We start from the raw sequence: 18,580 nt of genomic DNA on the forward strand, positions 1-18,580 counted from the left end.
GAAACCAACTGAAAATAAATTAAAAAAAAAAAAAAGAATCACCCTCACCTTTACTTGATGTTAGTAACTCAAGGTCAAACAACAAAGTGCTAGAAAATGTGACTTCATATAGCTATAAACATAGCTAACTTTATAGTCTCTTTTATGTTTTTTTAATTTATCTTCATAAATTAACATAATTAACTTCATATCAACATAATTAACTGGTTTGAACACAGTGGTCAAACTAACAGCAGTGAAATCTATCTGCCATAAAAATCAAAACCGTTGACATTAGCTAAGTATGCAAATAAATCAGGCCCCCTATCTCCAAAAGACCCATAATGAGGTATTACCAAATTTGTCATATTTGTCTAAAGTTTCCTGGTGATATTAAAGATATAATCTTAAAGTGAAGCAACTCCGGAATGATGATTAGCGTAGTAAACATTCATTGACACATAAGAATATCACAGCTGACATTTCTATATGCAGTATAAATCCTTCAATCATCAGGCTTCTATAAGACAACCATGAAGCCATGTCAGTGCAATACAATGTTGTTGCTGTTTTGAAAACAACCCATTTCTTCTGCTGCTGCTGCTGCTGCTAAGTCGCTTCAGTCGTGTCTGACTCTGTGCAACTCCATAGACAGCAGCCCACCAGGCTCCTCCATTCCTGGGATTCTCCAGGCAAGAATACTGGAGCGGGTTGCCATTTCCTTCTCCAATGCATGAAAGTGAAAAGTGAAAGTGAAGTCTCTCAGTCGTGTCCGACTCTTAGCGACCCCATGGACTGCAGCCCACCAGGCTCCTCCTTCCATGGGATTTTCCAGGCAAGAGTACTGGAGTGGGTTGCCATTGCCTTCTCCAACCCATTTCTACTTAATAGCAAATTAAGTACTCTTTTCAGAGGACTAAATGTCAATAAATAAAATATATAATGTTTTTTACATATTCATCCACATATTTGATGATACTGACTTTATTATTTCTGAAAGAAAAGGTATTAAAGGTATGTAGTAAAAGAATGAGAAATATATCATTTTACATTAAAATATTAGGTTTAACAATAAAGCAAATTGCCTCTATTAAGTCAGGAATTTTATGTTTCATCAAAGATGAACTCCCAAGCCTTCATTACAGCAAGTTGTTGGTATATACAACGCTGAAGGCAGTTACATGTGTATGTACGCGCACACGCTTAGCCATTTGAACCTGATTCACATGTTCCTTTCATTTTAATTAGAAACAATGCCCTTAAGCCCCAAAATAAACTCTGGTTGATGGGAAAGCCAAAATATGGAATTCCAAAAATATGTCAATATGTTAATTTAAAGAATATTTAAAACAAAAATCTCAGGCTGTGACGATCCTAACCCAAACCAGCCTGACCTAATAAAATAATAACTGAATCAAATGATAAAAATGTGATAAATTATTTTTGTTTGACAGACATGCAAATCTGCATTTCTGAGAGAATCCTGACTATATACAACTTTATATTTAGGGATTCTCTCCAGTTCAGTTCAGTCACTCAATCATGTTCAATCCTTTGCGACCCCACAGACTCTGGCATGCCACGCTTCCCTGTCCTTCACCAACTCCCAGAGCTTACTCAAATTCATGTCCATTGAGTCAGTGATGCCATCCAACCATTTTATCCTCTGCCGTCTCCTTCTCCTCCTGCCTTCGATCTTTCCCAGCATCAGTCTTTTCAAATAAGTCAGTTTTTCCCTTCAGGTGGCCAAAGTACTGGAGCTTCAGTTTCAGCATCAGTCCTTCCAATGAACACCCAGGACTGATCTCCTTTAAGACAGACTGGTTGGATCTCCTTGTAGTCCAAGGGACTTTCAAGTCTTCTTCAACACCATGGTTCAAAAGCATCAGTTCTTTTGGATCGAAGCCATTCTGACTGGCGTGAAATGGTACCTCATAGTGGTTTTGATTTGCATTTCTCTGATAATGAGTGATGTTGAGCATCTTTTCATGTGTTTGTTAGCCATCTGTATGTCTTCTTTGGAGAAATGTCTATTTAGTTCTTTGGCCCATTTTTTGATTGGGTCATTTATTTTTCTGGAATTGAGCTGTAGGAGTTGTGTATTTTTGAGATTAGTTTTTTGTCAGTTGCTTCATTTGCTATTATTTTCTCCCATTCTGAAGGCTGCCTTTTCACCTTGCTAATAGTTTCCTTTGTTGTGCAGAAGCTTTTAAGTTTAATTAGATCCCATTTGTTTATTTTTGCTTTTATTTCCAATATTCTGGGAGGTGGGTCATAGAGGATCCTGCTGTGATGTATGTCGGAGAGTGTTTTGCCTATGTTCTCCTCTAGGAGTTTTATAGTTTCTGGTCTTATGTTTAGATCTTCAATCCATTTTGAGTTTATTTTTGTGTATGGTGTTAGAAAGTGCTCTAGTTTCATTCTTTTACAAGTGGTCTACAAGCAATAAATGCTAGAGAGGGTGTGGAGAAAAGGGAACCCTCTTACACTGTTGGTGGGAATGCAAACTAGTACAGCCACTATGGAGAACAGTGTGGAGATTCCTTAAAAAACTGGAAATAGAACTGCCTTATCATCCAGCAATCCCACTGCTGGGCATACACACCGAGGAAACCAGAATTGAAAGAGACATGTGTACCCCAGTGTTCATCACAGCACTGTTTATAATAGCCAGGACATGGAAGCAACCTAGATGTCCATCAGCAGATGAATGGATAAGAAAGCTGTGGTACATAGACACAATGGAGTATTACTCAGCCATTAAAAAGAATACATTTGAATCAGTTCTAATGAGGTGGATGAAACTGGAGCCTATTACACAGAGTGAAGTAAGCCAGAAAGAAAAACACCAATACAGTATACTAACGCATATATATGGAATTTAGAAAGATGGTAATGACAACCCTGTATACGAGATAGCAAGAGATACACTGATATATAGAACAGTCTTTTGGACTCTGTGGGAGAGGGAGAGGGTGGGATGATTTGGGAGAATGGCATTGAAATATGTATAATATCATATATGAAACAAGTCACCAGTCCAGGTTCGATGCACGATACTGGATGCTTGGGGCTGGTGCACTGGGACGACCCAGAGGGATGGTATGGGGAGGGAGGAGGGAGGAGGGTTCAAGATGCGGAACACATATATACCTGTGGCAGATTCATTTTGATATATGGCAAAACCAATACAATATTGTAAAGTTAAATAAAATAAAAATTTTTTAAAAAGCCTCAATTCTTGAGCACTCAGCTTTCTTTATAGTCCAACTCTCACATCCATACATGACTACTGAAATAACTATAGCTAGACTAGATGTACCTTTGTTGGCAAAGTAATGTCTCTGCTTTTTAATATGCTGTCTAGGTTGGTCATAGCTTTTCTTCCAAGGAGCAAGTGTCTTAATTTCTAAGGGATTCTCTTAGGGGGTTGCAAAGGAGTCAGACATGACTGAGCAACTAATGCTTTAGCATGGGAAATGAACTTGAAAAGAACAAGGATAACCAGGATGGAGCAAGAAGTATGTGGGGAAAAAACTAGAAATAGCAGAGTACAAAACTGGTGAAATCAAGAGAATTTTGACTTGGTGATTTCTGACATTTAATTCTCCCCCACCTGTTTTAACCACAAATGATATTCTGACAAGCCAAACGATTACAAAGATCCAAGATTCGCTTGCTAGGATAGGGTTTTTATCTCCTGAATTTTCTAAATGATTTCTTTTGCTTCTCCTTGCAAAAGTCTTCTTTAAAACAAAAGCAACCTTATAGTTTAAGATGAAATCCCTCAGTATTAAATCCTAATTTATTAGATGGTTATAAAATTGCAATACCATCAACTTGAGCAATAATGAATCTCCATGGTCTCTGATTTCACAAGGAACCTGACATATCATTGGAAAAAATGAAGAAGCATAATCAAATGTCATTGTTAATGATATTCAATTATTCCACTTGTGACCTGAGCTATTATAGCTATCTCCTTATAATTGCAACTCATCCATTGGGAAAGGCAACTTCAAACATTATCATAGCTTAAAGGTCACTTGGAAAGTATGCAATTATAACAAAGTTTTGTGATAGTTATGGAAATGAATTAGTTTTTTATACCTAGTCCCAGATGATATTTGTTCTTTAAAGAATAAATCATAGAATATGAGTTAAGTATATTTTATTCACAGTGCTTTTCATATCCCTCACACATTTTTGAAAAGAAAATCAAGAACAAATTTTCCTTATATAATTCTCTTTCCTGCCAACCATCTTTCTTTTCAAAACAGCTGCTGCCATCAGCGATTCTCTTTATCATGAGCTGTGCTTAGCCACTTAGTCGTGTCCAACTCTTTGCAACCCCATGGACTGTAGCCCGCCAGGCTTCTCTGTCCATAGGGATTCTTCAGGCAAGAATACTGGAATGGGTTGCCATGACCTCCTCCAGGGATCCTCCCAACCCAAGGATTGAACCCAAGTCTCCCACATTGCAGGTGGATTCTTTACTGTCTGAGCCACCATGGACCTGCTATAATCTGTAGCAGTGACAGCAGCTCCCTTCCTCACTTCTTTCCCTGCCCCCCACCTTTCTCTGTCCTCTTGGACTTAGTGCTGCAATGCTCCCAGGCATCCTGTTTGCCCCCAACAGTAAAAGGGAAAAGAGCAGTGACTCAGAAAGCAGTACCCCATTCTTTACTAACCTAAACAAACAAACAAAAACCATTTTCCTGGCCTTTCCTTAATATGCTGAGTTCAAGATGGAAATATAAGAATAAACAAAACTTGAAAATATACTCCACTATCACATGTAGTGATAATCCACCCATGGCTCAGACAGTAAAGCATCTGCCTGCAATGCAGGAGACCCGGGTTTGATCCCTGGCTTGAGAGGATCCTCTGGAGAAGGAAATGGCAACCCACTCCAGGACTCTTGCCTGGAGAATCCCATGGATGGAGAATCCTGGTGCAGGCTACAGTCCATGGGGTCGCCAAGAGTCGGACACGACTGAGAGACTTCACTTTCACTATCACATTTAGAGCTCCACAGTAACTACCATTTCTTATGAACTTTCTGTGTGTCAAGCACTGTGTTAGGTGCCTTTCACACACTTAATTTATCTGTTTCTTTCTTTCTCTACATTTTATTTTCTTCACTGAAAGTTAGCTTACATTGAGCAATTGGTAAGAAAGACAAATATTAGGCTGCTGCTGCTGCTGCTAAGTCACTTCAGTCATGTCCAACTCTGTGCGACCCCATAGATAGCAGCCCACCAGGCTCCCCCGTCCCTGGGATTCTCCAGGCAAGAATTCTGGAGTGGGTTGCCATTTCTTCCTCCAATGCATGAAAGTGAAAAGTGAAAGTGCAGTCGCTCAGTCGTGTCCGACTCTTCACGACCCCATGGATTGCAGCCACCAGGCTCCTCCATCCATGAGATTTTCCAGGCAAGAGTACTCGAGTGGGGTGCCATTGCCTTCTCCGAAATATTAGGCTCCCTATATCCAAACTACTTCTCCTACAACAACAGCATGACTCCAGGTGACTGATACTTACACACTGGGATGAGAATTCAGAAGTAGGGAAGGGGTGGGAATATAAGGATCAGAGAGTACCTGGGAGTCCCTGAATCTCCCCTGGGTCTCAAATTCTTCCTATTCTGAGTCCCAGAATAGAAAGAAGAATAACTCTTGTCTTGGTGATGAGGCTAAAATTAGACTAAACCAAACTGCCCATCAGGCTTTCCAAGTGGCCCTGGGAAGTGGTATCAAACTCCCTGCCAATGCAGGAGACGCAGGAGACGAGTTTCACCTCTAGTTCAGGAAGATCCCCAAGAGGAGAGCATGGCAATCGACTCCAGTATTTCTGCCTGGAGAATCCCATGGACAGAGGAGCCTGGTGGGCTATAGTCCATGGGGCTGCATAGAGTCAGACACAACTGAAGCAACTTAGCACACATGCATGAAAACTGCCCATCAATGAAGGAAGGAGAAGAGATGAGGATAGAGCAGCTGTGAGTTATGTAGCCCAAATATAGATTAGAAGAAGCTAATTCAAGATCATGGAGGAGTGAGAGCAGGCTGGAGCGGTCAGACTTGCCCTGCGTAGAATGCCAAGGCCTGCTGAAGCTTCAGCCAATTTGACCGTTTTCCTCAATGAGTGAACTGAACTGAGCGATTCTTTTACTGCACAGACAATGAAAAAATAACTTTCAGAATGATAAAGAAATGTTGGCACATCAGTTTCCAGGAAAAAAAAAAAGCACTGACACTTATTTTAATTCTTTCTTTGAGAAAAAATAATATATAACAATAATAAACCTTAAAAATATAAAACTGATGAAAAAAGTAAACATGTATACCTTTTGGTACATTCAAAACAATTCTACATGCTCTTTACAAATGCAGATATGTCTTTATAAAAGTATTAAAATAGACTGGAGCTACATTTTTTTCCCTCCAACATAACTTTCTTACAGACAATGTTTGTGTAACAAAATAACTGTTCAAGTTTAGCCAACTAAGATGCTGGGACTGTGGCTGAGGAGTCAAAGTGAAGGGGAGAGGGGGCAGGGGAGGGCAGAGAGGAGGGGGAGGAGTAATTCACCAGTCAAGTTGCTCATCAGATATTATTTAGAAAAAAAATCTATAGATAAAAACTTTTCCTTTTATATTTTTGTATTATTTAAGTTCCTTTATGCTTTCTTATTACATTTTTATCCTTTTCTTTTTCCAGCTTTATATTCTTGCTTAATCCCCATCTATGAATAAATATAGTATTAGGTTCATCACAAGATAAGGGAAAAATAAGCCCAGCTTGTAGGAAAAAGTGATAGCCTTTAATTTTTTAACCTCTTTCTCACAGTTTAGCAAAATCAGACAAACCAACACTGTCCTAATTCACTTGATTTTAATTTTACAATGAAAAGTAGCAGGTAACTGGGACACAAATCAGCTTTGACATTTTTTACCTATTACCTAGTGAAGTAGGTAATTACCTACTGAAGTGGGCTTCCCTGGTGGCTCAGAGGTTAAAGCGTCTGCCTGCAATGCAGGAGACCTAAGTTCGACCCCTGGGTCGGGAAGATCCCCTGGAGAAGGCAATGGCACCCCACTCCAGTATTCTTGCCTGGAGAATCCCGTGGACGGAGGAGCCTGGTGAGCTACAGTCCACGGGGTCGCAAAGAGTTGGACACGACTTCACTTTCACTTTCACTTTCTACTGAAGTAAGAAATGGTCACCCACTCCAGTATTCTTCCCTGAAAAATTCCATGGACAGAGGAGCCTGGCGGGCTACAGCCCATGGAGTCACAAAGAGTTGGACAGTTAGTCTGAGTAACTAAGCATGCACAAACCTATTAACTATAACTAAAATTCTTAGGCTTAACTAAAAGCAGCATTATTGAATAGTTGGTGAGTCAAACATTACCTTTTTTGTAACATAAAATATGCACAGAACATTCTTATGCATAGATTACTGTAAAGAAATGAGAACAGCGCTTGATATCCTTGACAGGCCAGTTCAGTTCAGTTCAGTCACTCAGTCATGTCCGACTCTTTGTGATCCCATGGACTGCAGCATGCCAGGCTTCCCTGTCCATCACCAACTCCCAGAGCTTGCTCGAACTCATGGCCATCGAGTCAGTGATGCCATCCAACCATCTCATCCTCTGCCGTCCCCTTCTCCTCCTGCCTTCAATCTTTCCCAGCATCAGGGTCTTTTCAAATGAGTCAGGTCTTTGCATCAGATGGCCAAAGTATTAGAGTTTCAGCTTCAGCATCAGTCCTTCCAATGAATATTCCAGGATTGATTTCCTTTAGGATTGACAGGTTTGATCTGCATTCAGTCCAAGGGACTCTAAAGAGTCTTCTCCAACACTGCACTTCAAAAGCATCAATTCTTCGGCACTCAGCTTTCTTTACAGTCCAACTCTCAAATCCATACATGACTACTGGAAAAACCATAACTTTGACTAGATGGATCTTTCTTGGCAAAGTAAAGTCTCTGCTTTTCAATATGCTGTCTAGGTTGGTCATAGCTTTTCTTCCAAGGAGCAAGCATCTTTTAATTTCATGGGCGCAGTCACCATCTTCAGCAATTTTGGAGCCCCCAAAAATGAAGTCTCTCACTGTTTCCATTTTTCCCCATCTATTTGCCTTGAAGTGATGGGACTGGATGTATGATCTTAGTTTTCTGAATGTTGAGTTTTAAACCAACATTCCTCTTTCACTTTCATCAAGAGACTCTTTAGTTCTTCTTCACTTCCTACCATAAGGGTGGTGTCATCTGCCTATCTGAGGTTATTGATATTTCTCCCGGCAATCTTGATTCCAGCTGGTGCTTCTTCCAGCCCAGCATTTCACATGATGTACTCTGCATATAAGTTAAATAAGCACAGTGACAGTATACAGCCTTGACGTACACCTTCCCCTATTTGGAACCAGTCTGTTGTTCCATGTCCAGTTCTAACTGTTGCTTCCTAACCTGCATACAGATTTCTCAGGAAGCAGGTCAGGTGGTCTGGTATTCCCATCTCTTTCAGAATTTTCCACAGTTCCACACAGCCAAAGGCTTTGGCGTAGTCAATAAAGCAGAAGTAGATTTTTTTGGAACTCTCTTGCTTTTTCGATTATCCAACAGATGTTGGCAATTTGATCTCTGGTTCCTCTGCCTTTTCTAAATCCAGCTTGAAGAACATCTGGAAGTTCTTAGTTCATGTACTGTTGAAGACTAGCTTGGAAGATTTTGAGCGTGACCTTTCCAGTATGTGAAATGAGTGTAATTGTGTGGTAGTTTGAGCATTCTTTGGCATTGCCTTTCTTTGCGATTGGAATGAAAACTGACCTTTTCCAGTCCTGTGGCCACTGCTGAGTTTTCTAAATTTGCTGGCATACTGCATGCAGCACTTTCACAGCATCATCTTTAAGAATTTGAAATAGCTCAACTGGAATTCCATCACCTCCACTAGCTTTGTTCATAGTGATGCTTCCTAAGGCCCACTTGACTTCACATTCCAGGATGTCTGGCTCTAGGTGAGTGATCACAACATTGTGGTTATCTAGGTCTCTAGGTCTTGAAGATCTTTTTTGCATAGTTCTTCTGTATATTGTCGCCACCTCTTCTTAGTATCTTTTGCTTCTGTTAGGTCCATACCATTTCTGGACAGGCCAAGGCTCTAACACACAAATAAAGAATCTTTCTGGACTATTTCAAAAGAGATGTTTTTGGTCTTAATGTGGTGGGATAGGGTGAATTTCCAATTTCACTGGACAAGTTAAAACATTCAGATTAGATTGCATATGTGGACGTAACCTGATCCAAGACCAATTCTGTGATGGAGCAGAAGTTTCTACATTTGTTAAATCATTCTGCCTTGTCCTCGTCCTTCTCAGAGCTTCCCTCCGTGTCTTCATGATTCATCCACAAAAGTACAATGACTACAAAGGGCAGCCATTAACGTGAACTATTTCAGAGAACTATGCCTTGAGGAAAGAACTGTTTGCATTAGACACGGTCTTATACTCAGTTCTCTCCCTCCATCACAAAGGGAAGATGGATATTCTCTGATCAGATGAACAGTTTATGAGGTTTTGTACTCTGTAAGAAGACATCTTCAAGGCCTTATGTACAGACAACGTAAAACCTTGAGATATTTTATGTTGTAACATATATATTTAATGTGATAATAAAAAAGCTTATTTGTTTCAAAGTCTCTTTTACCCTTGCTTATACAACCGAACAGCTTGATGCTATTGGCTAAATTTTCAAAACTTTCATTATTCATGGCTGCAATGGGAACATGCTCAACTTCCATAGACATATAAATCAGATTCTAGCAGCAAATGACACATTCAGGATGAGTAATACAGCATCCATATGGAAGCACAGTGTCAGAGATTGAAGGAGGTGTTTTTAAATCCCAGCAGGTTTATGCAGTTACAATTGTTTCTACAGTGAAATATTATTCTTATTTTTTTAATTCCAAAAATGGTTAAATAAGTCAAAAATTATTTAGCACACTTGACACAACTACATAAAAGAGCATGAGACCCTTTTAATAAAAGACAGAAATAGTCTTTAATGCGAGTAAAGAGAATTAATAGACAGTTTAAAAATCATATCTCCAAATGAAAATTCACTTGAATGACACCAAATAGCATTTTACTATACATCCATAGGGGCTACTTAAAGACTTGCAAGTTCATCGTCATGATATCTGTTACTGCCAGCAGAGTTATTAGGCAGCAGAAACTACTGCAGTAAATAATACTCTAGGGTCAGTGTGAGGAAGTTCTAGAGAAAGGAAAGCCATTGATGAATTTTACTGGATCCTAAAGATTGAAATATAAAGAGTGGGTTGAATATCATGTGCACATTACTAGACAACCAAAGAATAACAATGAAGTGAACTTACACATCAATCTTGCTTATATTTATTGTAAAAGAATCTCAAATGATGTCTAAAAATAAGTATTTCTAGGTTATAATGTTAGGTGGATCACTGAAGAAGTACTAAACTATTGGAGAAGAGGCTCAAGTACTGTTTATCAGGGAAAACATTGCTCCAGATATAGTTGAGAAACTGGCTCACTCAAAATATTTACCTACCTTGATCCTAAGTTGTGTCCATATCCAAAAGATGAGGATTTGAATCAAACTTGGTAATTACTAATCTAATTCACATAGCAATTGAAATTTATGACTCAAATCCTTAGGCTAATTTTTACTCTATTAATCACATGAGGATAGCAAATATAGTTCCCATTTTACTAAGGGAAATACAACTTCATTTTGATGTATGTTCTTGACCTAGTCCTTTTATACAAGTAATACAAATAACTCAGCTTTTTATTGATGTTCTGTGAACACTTTCTAAAAGCAGTTTAATTTATATCTAATTGAATGTGACAATAGTGTCTGCTGGTGTTGTTCCAACTTTGATGTATTAAATTAAATTCATTTTTGACATTTTGTAGACAAGCATTAATTTCATCAGAGTATAAGAACTTTCAAATTGAAAGAAACTTTATACTAACTACCCATTTGTGATAAATTTTAGGTGGTCAATGTCTTTTGTGGTCTAACACTATTGCATATTGCAGGATAATGGATACAGCTATTTTGCTTTAGAAAATATCCTCTGGATCCTAAAGATTGAAATATAAAGAGTGGGTTGAATATCATGTGCACATTACTAGACAACCAAAGAATAACAATGAAGTGAACTTACACATCAATCTAAGTTGAGCATCACTTTTTCCACTTACTAAGGATCTCTAACCGTATTTTTTATTTATATTTTCTCTGATAGTCAAAAGGCATTGTAGGAAATAACTTCAGTCATTGTTTCTTGTATCTTCTTTTTAAATGCCATTGTTTGAGAATGACCCTAATAAGTAATTTCAGAAAATAAATGAAAAGAAATATTTAATTATCTTGTTCATTAGAGGAGAAGAGAAAGGATGTTATCAATTTTCTCACATTGTAGGATAACTTGTATTGAGGAGACACAGGGCTCCTCCATCCTCTAAAGGTATTTTCTCATTGTCATGAGTGAATAAGCACCGTGGCCAAACCAAGAAAATCACAGATATTTGCCCTGAAGATCCCTGTAGAAGGTGGTATTATTTTAGGTGCCCTGTAAATGTCTCCTGAGAAAGTGACGATCATCCTAAAAGACAAGGCAAGGATAATGAAAAATATGCTATTTCAAACATATGCTATGAACTTCTTCATTTTTAGAGATTTTGATCTATCACACCCAGATGTGAACAATACATATTTGTTCAAGGTGGTTGTGACACGAAGGTCCTTAGCTGTTGCAGCTGGTTTCTTAAATGCATATTTCAACACTTAAGACTTCAGAAAGCATTCCATTCTGTTAGATATTTGCTTACCTATTCCACAAGCAAATATTAAGTAACACTTCAGTAGGGAGAGCGATCAGAATTTAGTGTGGAAAAGCATATACAAATACATTATCACAAAGTGATAAAAGTCTACATTCTAACTCTATGGGAATCCAAAAAAAAAGTGTTTAAATTTCAAGGAAACAGTTGCATTTAAGCTGTGTCTCTAAAGATAAGTAAGGGGACTTCCCTATAGCTCAGATAGTAAAGAATCTGCCTTCAGTGCAGGAGACCTGGGCTCAATCCCTGGGTCAGGAAAATCCCCTGGAGAAGGAAATGGCAACCCACTCCAGTACTCTTGCCTGGAGAATTCCATGGACAGAAGATCCTGGTGGACTACAGTCCGTGGGATCACAGAGTCAGACACGACTAAGTGACTAACACACAAAGATAAGCAAAGGTTCCCTGGACAGAAAAGACAATGGCACAGAAGAGGACAGAGAGGGGAAGACAAAGAACATTTTAGGTGGAGGAAAAATAATTTTAGATGTATAGAGAGAGGAAGAACATAAGGCAGCAGCTCTCTGCAAGAAGTCTGGTGTTCACTGGAAGAGAAAGAACATGTATGGGAAAGACAGCTCTTCTTTGGAAAGATGAGTGCAGATTGGATATCTCTATCTGGTTCATTTTCCTGAAATGTAATGGAAACCACTGACGAGAAACAAGTAAAACCAGGAAAGGTAGAAATGGTGCCAACATTCATTCAGAAGTGAAGGCTCCAGAGCTATTCATTAAATTGTAAAAGTGATGCTGAAGCTCTAGGATGGGACCCCCTCTGCCAGGTGAGGGAGTGGAACTCTGCTTCATGGCATTTAACACTCTTTCTGGAGAAAGAGCAGCACCTGAGTATTCTGAGAATGCTGAGTTCTCTCCCTTGCCATTTCCTTTCATGATAGGAAACTGGAGAGAATGAAATATCACCCCACTTGAGAGAAAGAAAAAATAAAGAACTGCTTTCAAGGTGTTCTAGGAAGAAGATCAAGTTACCTGTATCATATCAGATTAAAAAAGGCTGTCTAGTCAGAACCACCCTAGCTTGAGTAAGGTAAAATGAAATGGTATGGATATTACACAAACATATTTCAGCAAAGAACATGGATGCAAAAGCCAAGAAAAGAAACCAAGATGTAAGAAAAACATTATTTAAACAACAGAGGAAAACAATACAATTAATTGCTTCATGTCATAAAAACAATTTAAGGAAATAAATTTTAACAGAGTCCAAAGACTAGTTGATAAAAGAGTGAAATGAGATAATTTAACTTGAAACAAGGAACAGAATAGACACAGCTAAAAGTCATATTAGTTAACACAGAAAAGGGATAAGATCATCACAAGGAAGTTTTGGCCTTCAAAACTAAAAGCCAAAGTAAAACTATTAGGCAAAAGCTAATAGAAATAGAATACAAAAATTACCCAACACAAGGGTAATGTGTTGAAATATGGGGTTGGCCAAAAAGTTCGTTCAATTTTTTCCATAACATCTTATAAAAAAACCCAAATGAATTTTTTGGTCAACCCAACAGAATTCAGTGAATGAAACAGAAGATTCATAAAGGTAAAATAAAAGAAAATTTTTGGAAAATGGAGAAACAACTGAGCATGTAGATCAAAAACAGCACACTGGTACCTATACACAATGGAGTATTACTCAGCCATTAAAAAGAATACATTTGAATCAGTTCTAATGAGGTGGATGAAACTGGAGCCTATTATACAGAGTGAAGTAAGCCAGAAAGAAAAACACCAATACAGTATACTAACACATATATATGGAATTTAGAAAGATGGTAACAATAACCCTGTGTACGAGACAGCAAAAGAGACACTGATGTATAGATCAGTCTTATGGACTCTGTGGGAGAGGGAGAGGGTGGGAAGATTTGGGAGAATTACATTGAAACATGTATAATATCATGTATGAAAAAGTCACCAGTCCAGGTTCGATGCACGATACTGGATGCTTGGGGCTGGTGCACTGGGACGACCCAGAGGGATGGTATGGGGAGGGAGGACGGAGGAGGGTTCAGGATGGGGAACACATGTATACCTGTGGCAGATTCATTTCGATATTTGGCAAAACTAATACAATATTGTAAAGTTTAAAAATAAAATAAAATTAAAAAAAATTAAAAAACAAAACAGCACACTGTGCTCTAGGAAATTTTGAAACAAAACACTCAAGTCTAAAACAAATCCAGTTTTTTTAACTTAAAAAAAAAAAAAAAACTTTAGAATCAGGCAAACAAAAACCAAGTAGGGGGAAGGGGTATGGACCATCTTCACAAGGTAAAAGATGGCAGGTTGCGTCTGTAACATCAGATGCTGGGAGATAAGGAAACACTGTGTTTAAGTTCAGTAAGAAAGTGCATCCCAAAACATAACTCAAACAATACAGAAGCCATGGGCATTTCTTAGAAACTTTGCCTAACGATAAAATTCAACAAATAAAGATCTTCAGAATACAGTGTTTGTAATAAAGAGACTGGTAGTGAGATTGAATCAATTTAAATATAAAACCAATGATAAGCAACCATGGGAGTTGTAATTATTATATCCATTCAATGCAAAAACAACAATATAACTAATAAAACTCAGGAAGGAGGCAAAATAGTGTACAAATTATAACAGTGCTAATTTTTTCATGTTTCAAAGCCCGAAATCAAAACAGTTTTTTTTTTTTAATGGTTTCAACCACTCAGTGCTTTGAAAATTCCCTTTTTCCATCCTTAAAGAGATTACTTAAGAAATAAAGTCTCTATGTTAAAGAAATATTTATTTGAATTTCAACAATTAATTTTACTCATTTATTTTTATACTTTTAAATTCAAGCAAAATTAACAATACCAATCATTTGGAAAATACCATCAATAATATGACTTTATTTTTATTTAAGTCTTTCTATCTTCTATCCACATGGAAGATATTTAGAATAAGAGTTACTTAATGAGAATTTCTAGGAGATGTGATGGGAGGGAAAGGGCTGTACTTTCCAGCATTGATTTGATGACTTATGGTTATCATTTTTATAAAAATAAAAACCAATATGTCAAGATGCTGCTGTTGCTGCTGCTGCTAAGTCGCTTCAGTCATGTCCGACTCTGTGCGACCCCACAGACAGCAGCCCACTAGGCTCCTCTGTCCCTGGGATTCTCCAGGCAAGAATACTGGAGAGGGTTGCCATTTCCTTCTCCAATGCATGAAAGTGAAAAGTGAAAGTGAAGTCGCTCAGTCCTGCCCGACTCTTCGCGACCCCATGGACTGCAGCCCACCAGGCTTCTCCGTCCATGTGATTTTCAAGATGCTAGCAGTGGCTAATTCTGGATCGCAGGGTTATGGATTTATTCATTCATGTATTTAAACATCTTTATTAAGCATTATTATGTAAAATGTACTGTCCAAGGTGCTGAAAATACAACAGCCAAGAAAACAAATTCCCTTTCTTCAAGGAGCTTTAAGGAAGGGAGAACAGACAAAGACCACATCGAAAGTAAACGTGTACTATGTTAGGAAGTGATAAGACGAACTATGGAGAAAAACGTGTCCAAGAGCCCCAGATTGCTAGGGCCAGTCCTAGTTTACGACTCTTGTTTCAACTTCCTAACTGACTGGGGTTCCTTTTCAATCTCAAAAGCATCCTGTTTTGGATGACAAATCAGATGTTTACTCCAGGTGAGGGTGAGATGAAATGCTCTAGAATCAAAGAGTGGTAGAAACGTCCTCATGATAAGGTAATATTTGAGCAGAGACTTGAAGAAGGGAAGGAGCAAGTCATGGTGATATCTAGGGAAGGAGTACTCCAGGCAAAAGAAGCAGCAATGACAAAGACCTTAAATGAGGATATGTTTGACATCTTCCAATACCACAGGGAAAACCCAGGGGGAGGGAGGTAGCAGGTGAGGTCAGAGGGGTTGGGCAAAGAGTCGAGAGACAGTGGAACAGTAATAAAAAGCCTTTTAGGGCTCTCTTGTAAGCATATTGGGTTTTACCTTGAATGAGACAAGATGCTAAGAGAGGATTTGAGCAAGGAACAATTTGACCTGACTCATATTTTTAAATAATCTGGCTGCTGGATCATAGGGAGGCAAGGATAAAAACAGAATAAGTAGGCTATTGGAATACTCCAGGTGAAGAACTGAAGGTGGTTGTGGTGAAGGCAGTAAGAATGAGAACAAAACAGGAAGGACGATTGCTATTGTTCTTCCTTGTACTTTCCTGTATCTTTTAAATTTAATAAAATTAACATTTTAAAAGAGTCATGGTAAAAGCTTCAAGAGACATTTAGTAGAATCTAACAGAAGTTAATGACCATTTGAAGGAGGTGAAAGAGGGACCATCCTTTAAGATTATCAAGTTTTTGGCTTCAGCAGCAGGAATCATCAGAGAAGGCAATGGCACCCCACTCCAGTACTCTTGCCTGGAGAATCCCATGGATGGAGGAGCCTCGTGGGCTGCAGTCCATGGGATCGTGAAGAGTCGGACATGACTGAGCGACTTCCCTTTCACTTTTCACTTTCATGCATTGGAGAAGGAAATGGCAACCCACTCCAGTGTTCTTGCCTGGAGAATCCCAGGGATGGGGGAGCCTGGTGGGCTGCCGTCTATGGGGTCACACAGAGTCGGACACGACTGAAGCAACTTAGCAGCAGCAGCAGCAGCAAGAATCATGCCACTGTTAACCAAAACAGGGGAACAGGGGATGCAGAAGATGAAACAAGCATGTGGTCATCAGAACACTGAATTCAAGGGCCCACAAAACAGAGCTAACCAGGCCTTAGACAAGCAGCAATCATACACAGGAGTTTAAGAAAGTCCTCTGGATCTGGGGAAAAGAGTTAAGGAGTCATCAACACAGAAGTTATCGTTGAAGTTATGTGGGCATGACTGAAAGAGAATGTGAACACAGGGGAAAGAGAATGATGCCATGAAAGAAGAGAAGTCTGTATACTGGACAAGAACAAGATGAACTGTGAGCAGGTGCAGAAGTAAATGATGTTTTTGAAGGCCAAGGAATAAAGACTCTCCGGAGTGCCAGACTTCACATGTCAACTTATCTGACGGAATATAATCCAGCCCAGAGAAAGAGGTTTGCAAGCATTTAAGCCCCTATTTAAAAATGGAACTTTGTTGCTGCAAGTTCTTTTTCACCGTAAACTTGATAAAGAGATAAAATATGACTGTGCCCGTGATGCTACTTTAGTATTTATTTTATAATTTCTACAATCTTTTGTCTTATTTTAAGTGATCCTTTATAAAAGGCTTTTTGAACACTGTAGACTATATAAGCTATAATGCCTGCTTCAAAATATAATCTTCATTTATAGCCTATTAACCATCTCAGTCTTCCTTAATAATATTCTTGCCTTAAACAGTGTTATCCTGAACTAATATGATTCAGATCTGGTAAGACTACAGATGTTCCTCCTGCAACTCTGAATGGAGAAACAAAAGTCTATAAAATCTTACTTGGGTTTTATCTATTCCACTGCAATACAAGGACAAGTTCATATATTGCTGTTTTTATTTGTCATGCTTAACACTAAGGCTATCAGATATTTTTTTGACTGAAATTTTCCTTTATTTTGACTTTAATAGCTACTTAAAACCCAGTTTTTTTTCTCAGTCAATCTGTGATTGATGGGGCATGGCAAGGAAAAAGGATACACTGGCAAAGAGCCTCCTGTCTTTCACTCATAAAACATACTTATGATGAAAAAAGGTGATAAAATAGGAAAGTATGAGCTCTTCTCACTGATGTTATTCCACCCACACATCTGCAAAGCCTCAGCTCTCAACTATTCACCCTCGGGAAGAAATCGGCAAGGCAAATTTCTCATTTTCCTAATTTCAAGGTGACTGAAGCCCCTAGAGTCTCCTATTACTGCTGTTCATGGACATTTAGGATTTACACTCTTTGGGAAATAGACAATTCATACATTTTAACACTCAAATCAACCTTGAGTGCCCTTCTATCCTTCTTCAAGTAATAAAGACACGATGATCAATTTTGCACATTTTCTCACTGGCATCTTACATGGTCTGTGAAAGTTTAATAGGGTTCTATTTCTGAAAATTATGCTATGTTGCTTTAGCTACTCTGATACCCAAGGAATTGGAAAGGTGAATCATTCATTCTGTTGCTTAGGGAGATATTTCCAGAGAAAAAGAAGCTGAACTCCCTTCCAAATCTAAAACTTTCTTTCTAAATGTCCTTTATTGAACATATCATTGCTTACCAGGTACCCCTAAATCATCCCTTCTCTTCCTAGAGGACAATTTCAAACTAGTAAATCTGTAAGTGAGCATCCTTTGTATGAAGACATTTTTCTCCTAGCAGGTTTATCTCTTTATCAAGTGATATTCTCTGCACTTGGTCACAGTGTTGATTTTCCCACCTCTGAAACCATTCCTACCAATTGACCAATGGATGGACTTTTGTGTACACCCACTTTCTTCAGCCAGAAAAAATACATATGTGTACTGCATAAAACAGCATTGCAATGAAATTGAACGCATGTACTGGCTCGGCAGTAGATCTGCAGACGATCAGTATTACCTGAGAACTTCTGAAAAACTATAAATTCTCACCCCCTTCCCAGATCTAGTGAATCAGAATATCTCAAGGAAGGGCCCAGTTAGCAAAGGCTTAACAAGCCCTCCAGGTAATTCTGATGAAGTTAAAGTTTGAGAAGCACTGAATATTAA

This window comes from Bos indicus, chromosome 21, assembly GCF_029378745.1.
Source record: "Bos indicus isolate NIAB-ARS_2022 breed Sahiwal x Tharparkar chromosome 21, NIAB-ARS_B.indTharparkar_mat_pri_1.0, whole genome shotgun sequence".
NCBI lineage: Eukaryota > Metazoa > Chordata > Mammalia > Artiodactyla > Bovidae > Bos > Bos indicus.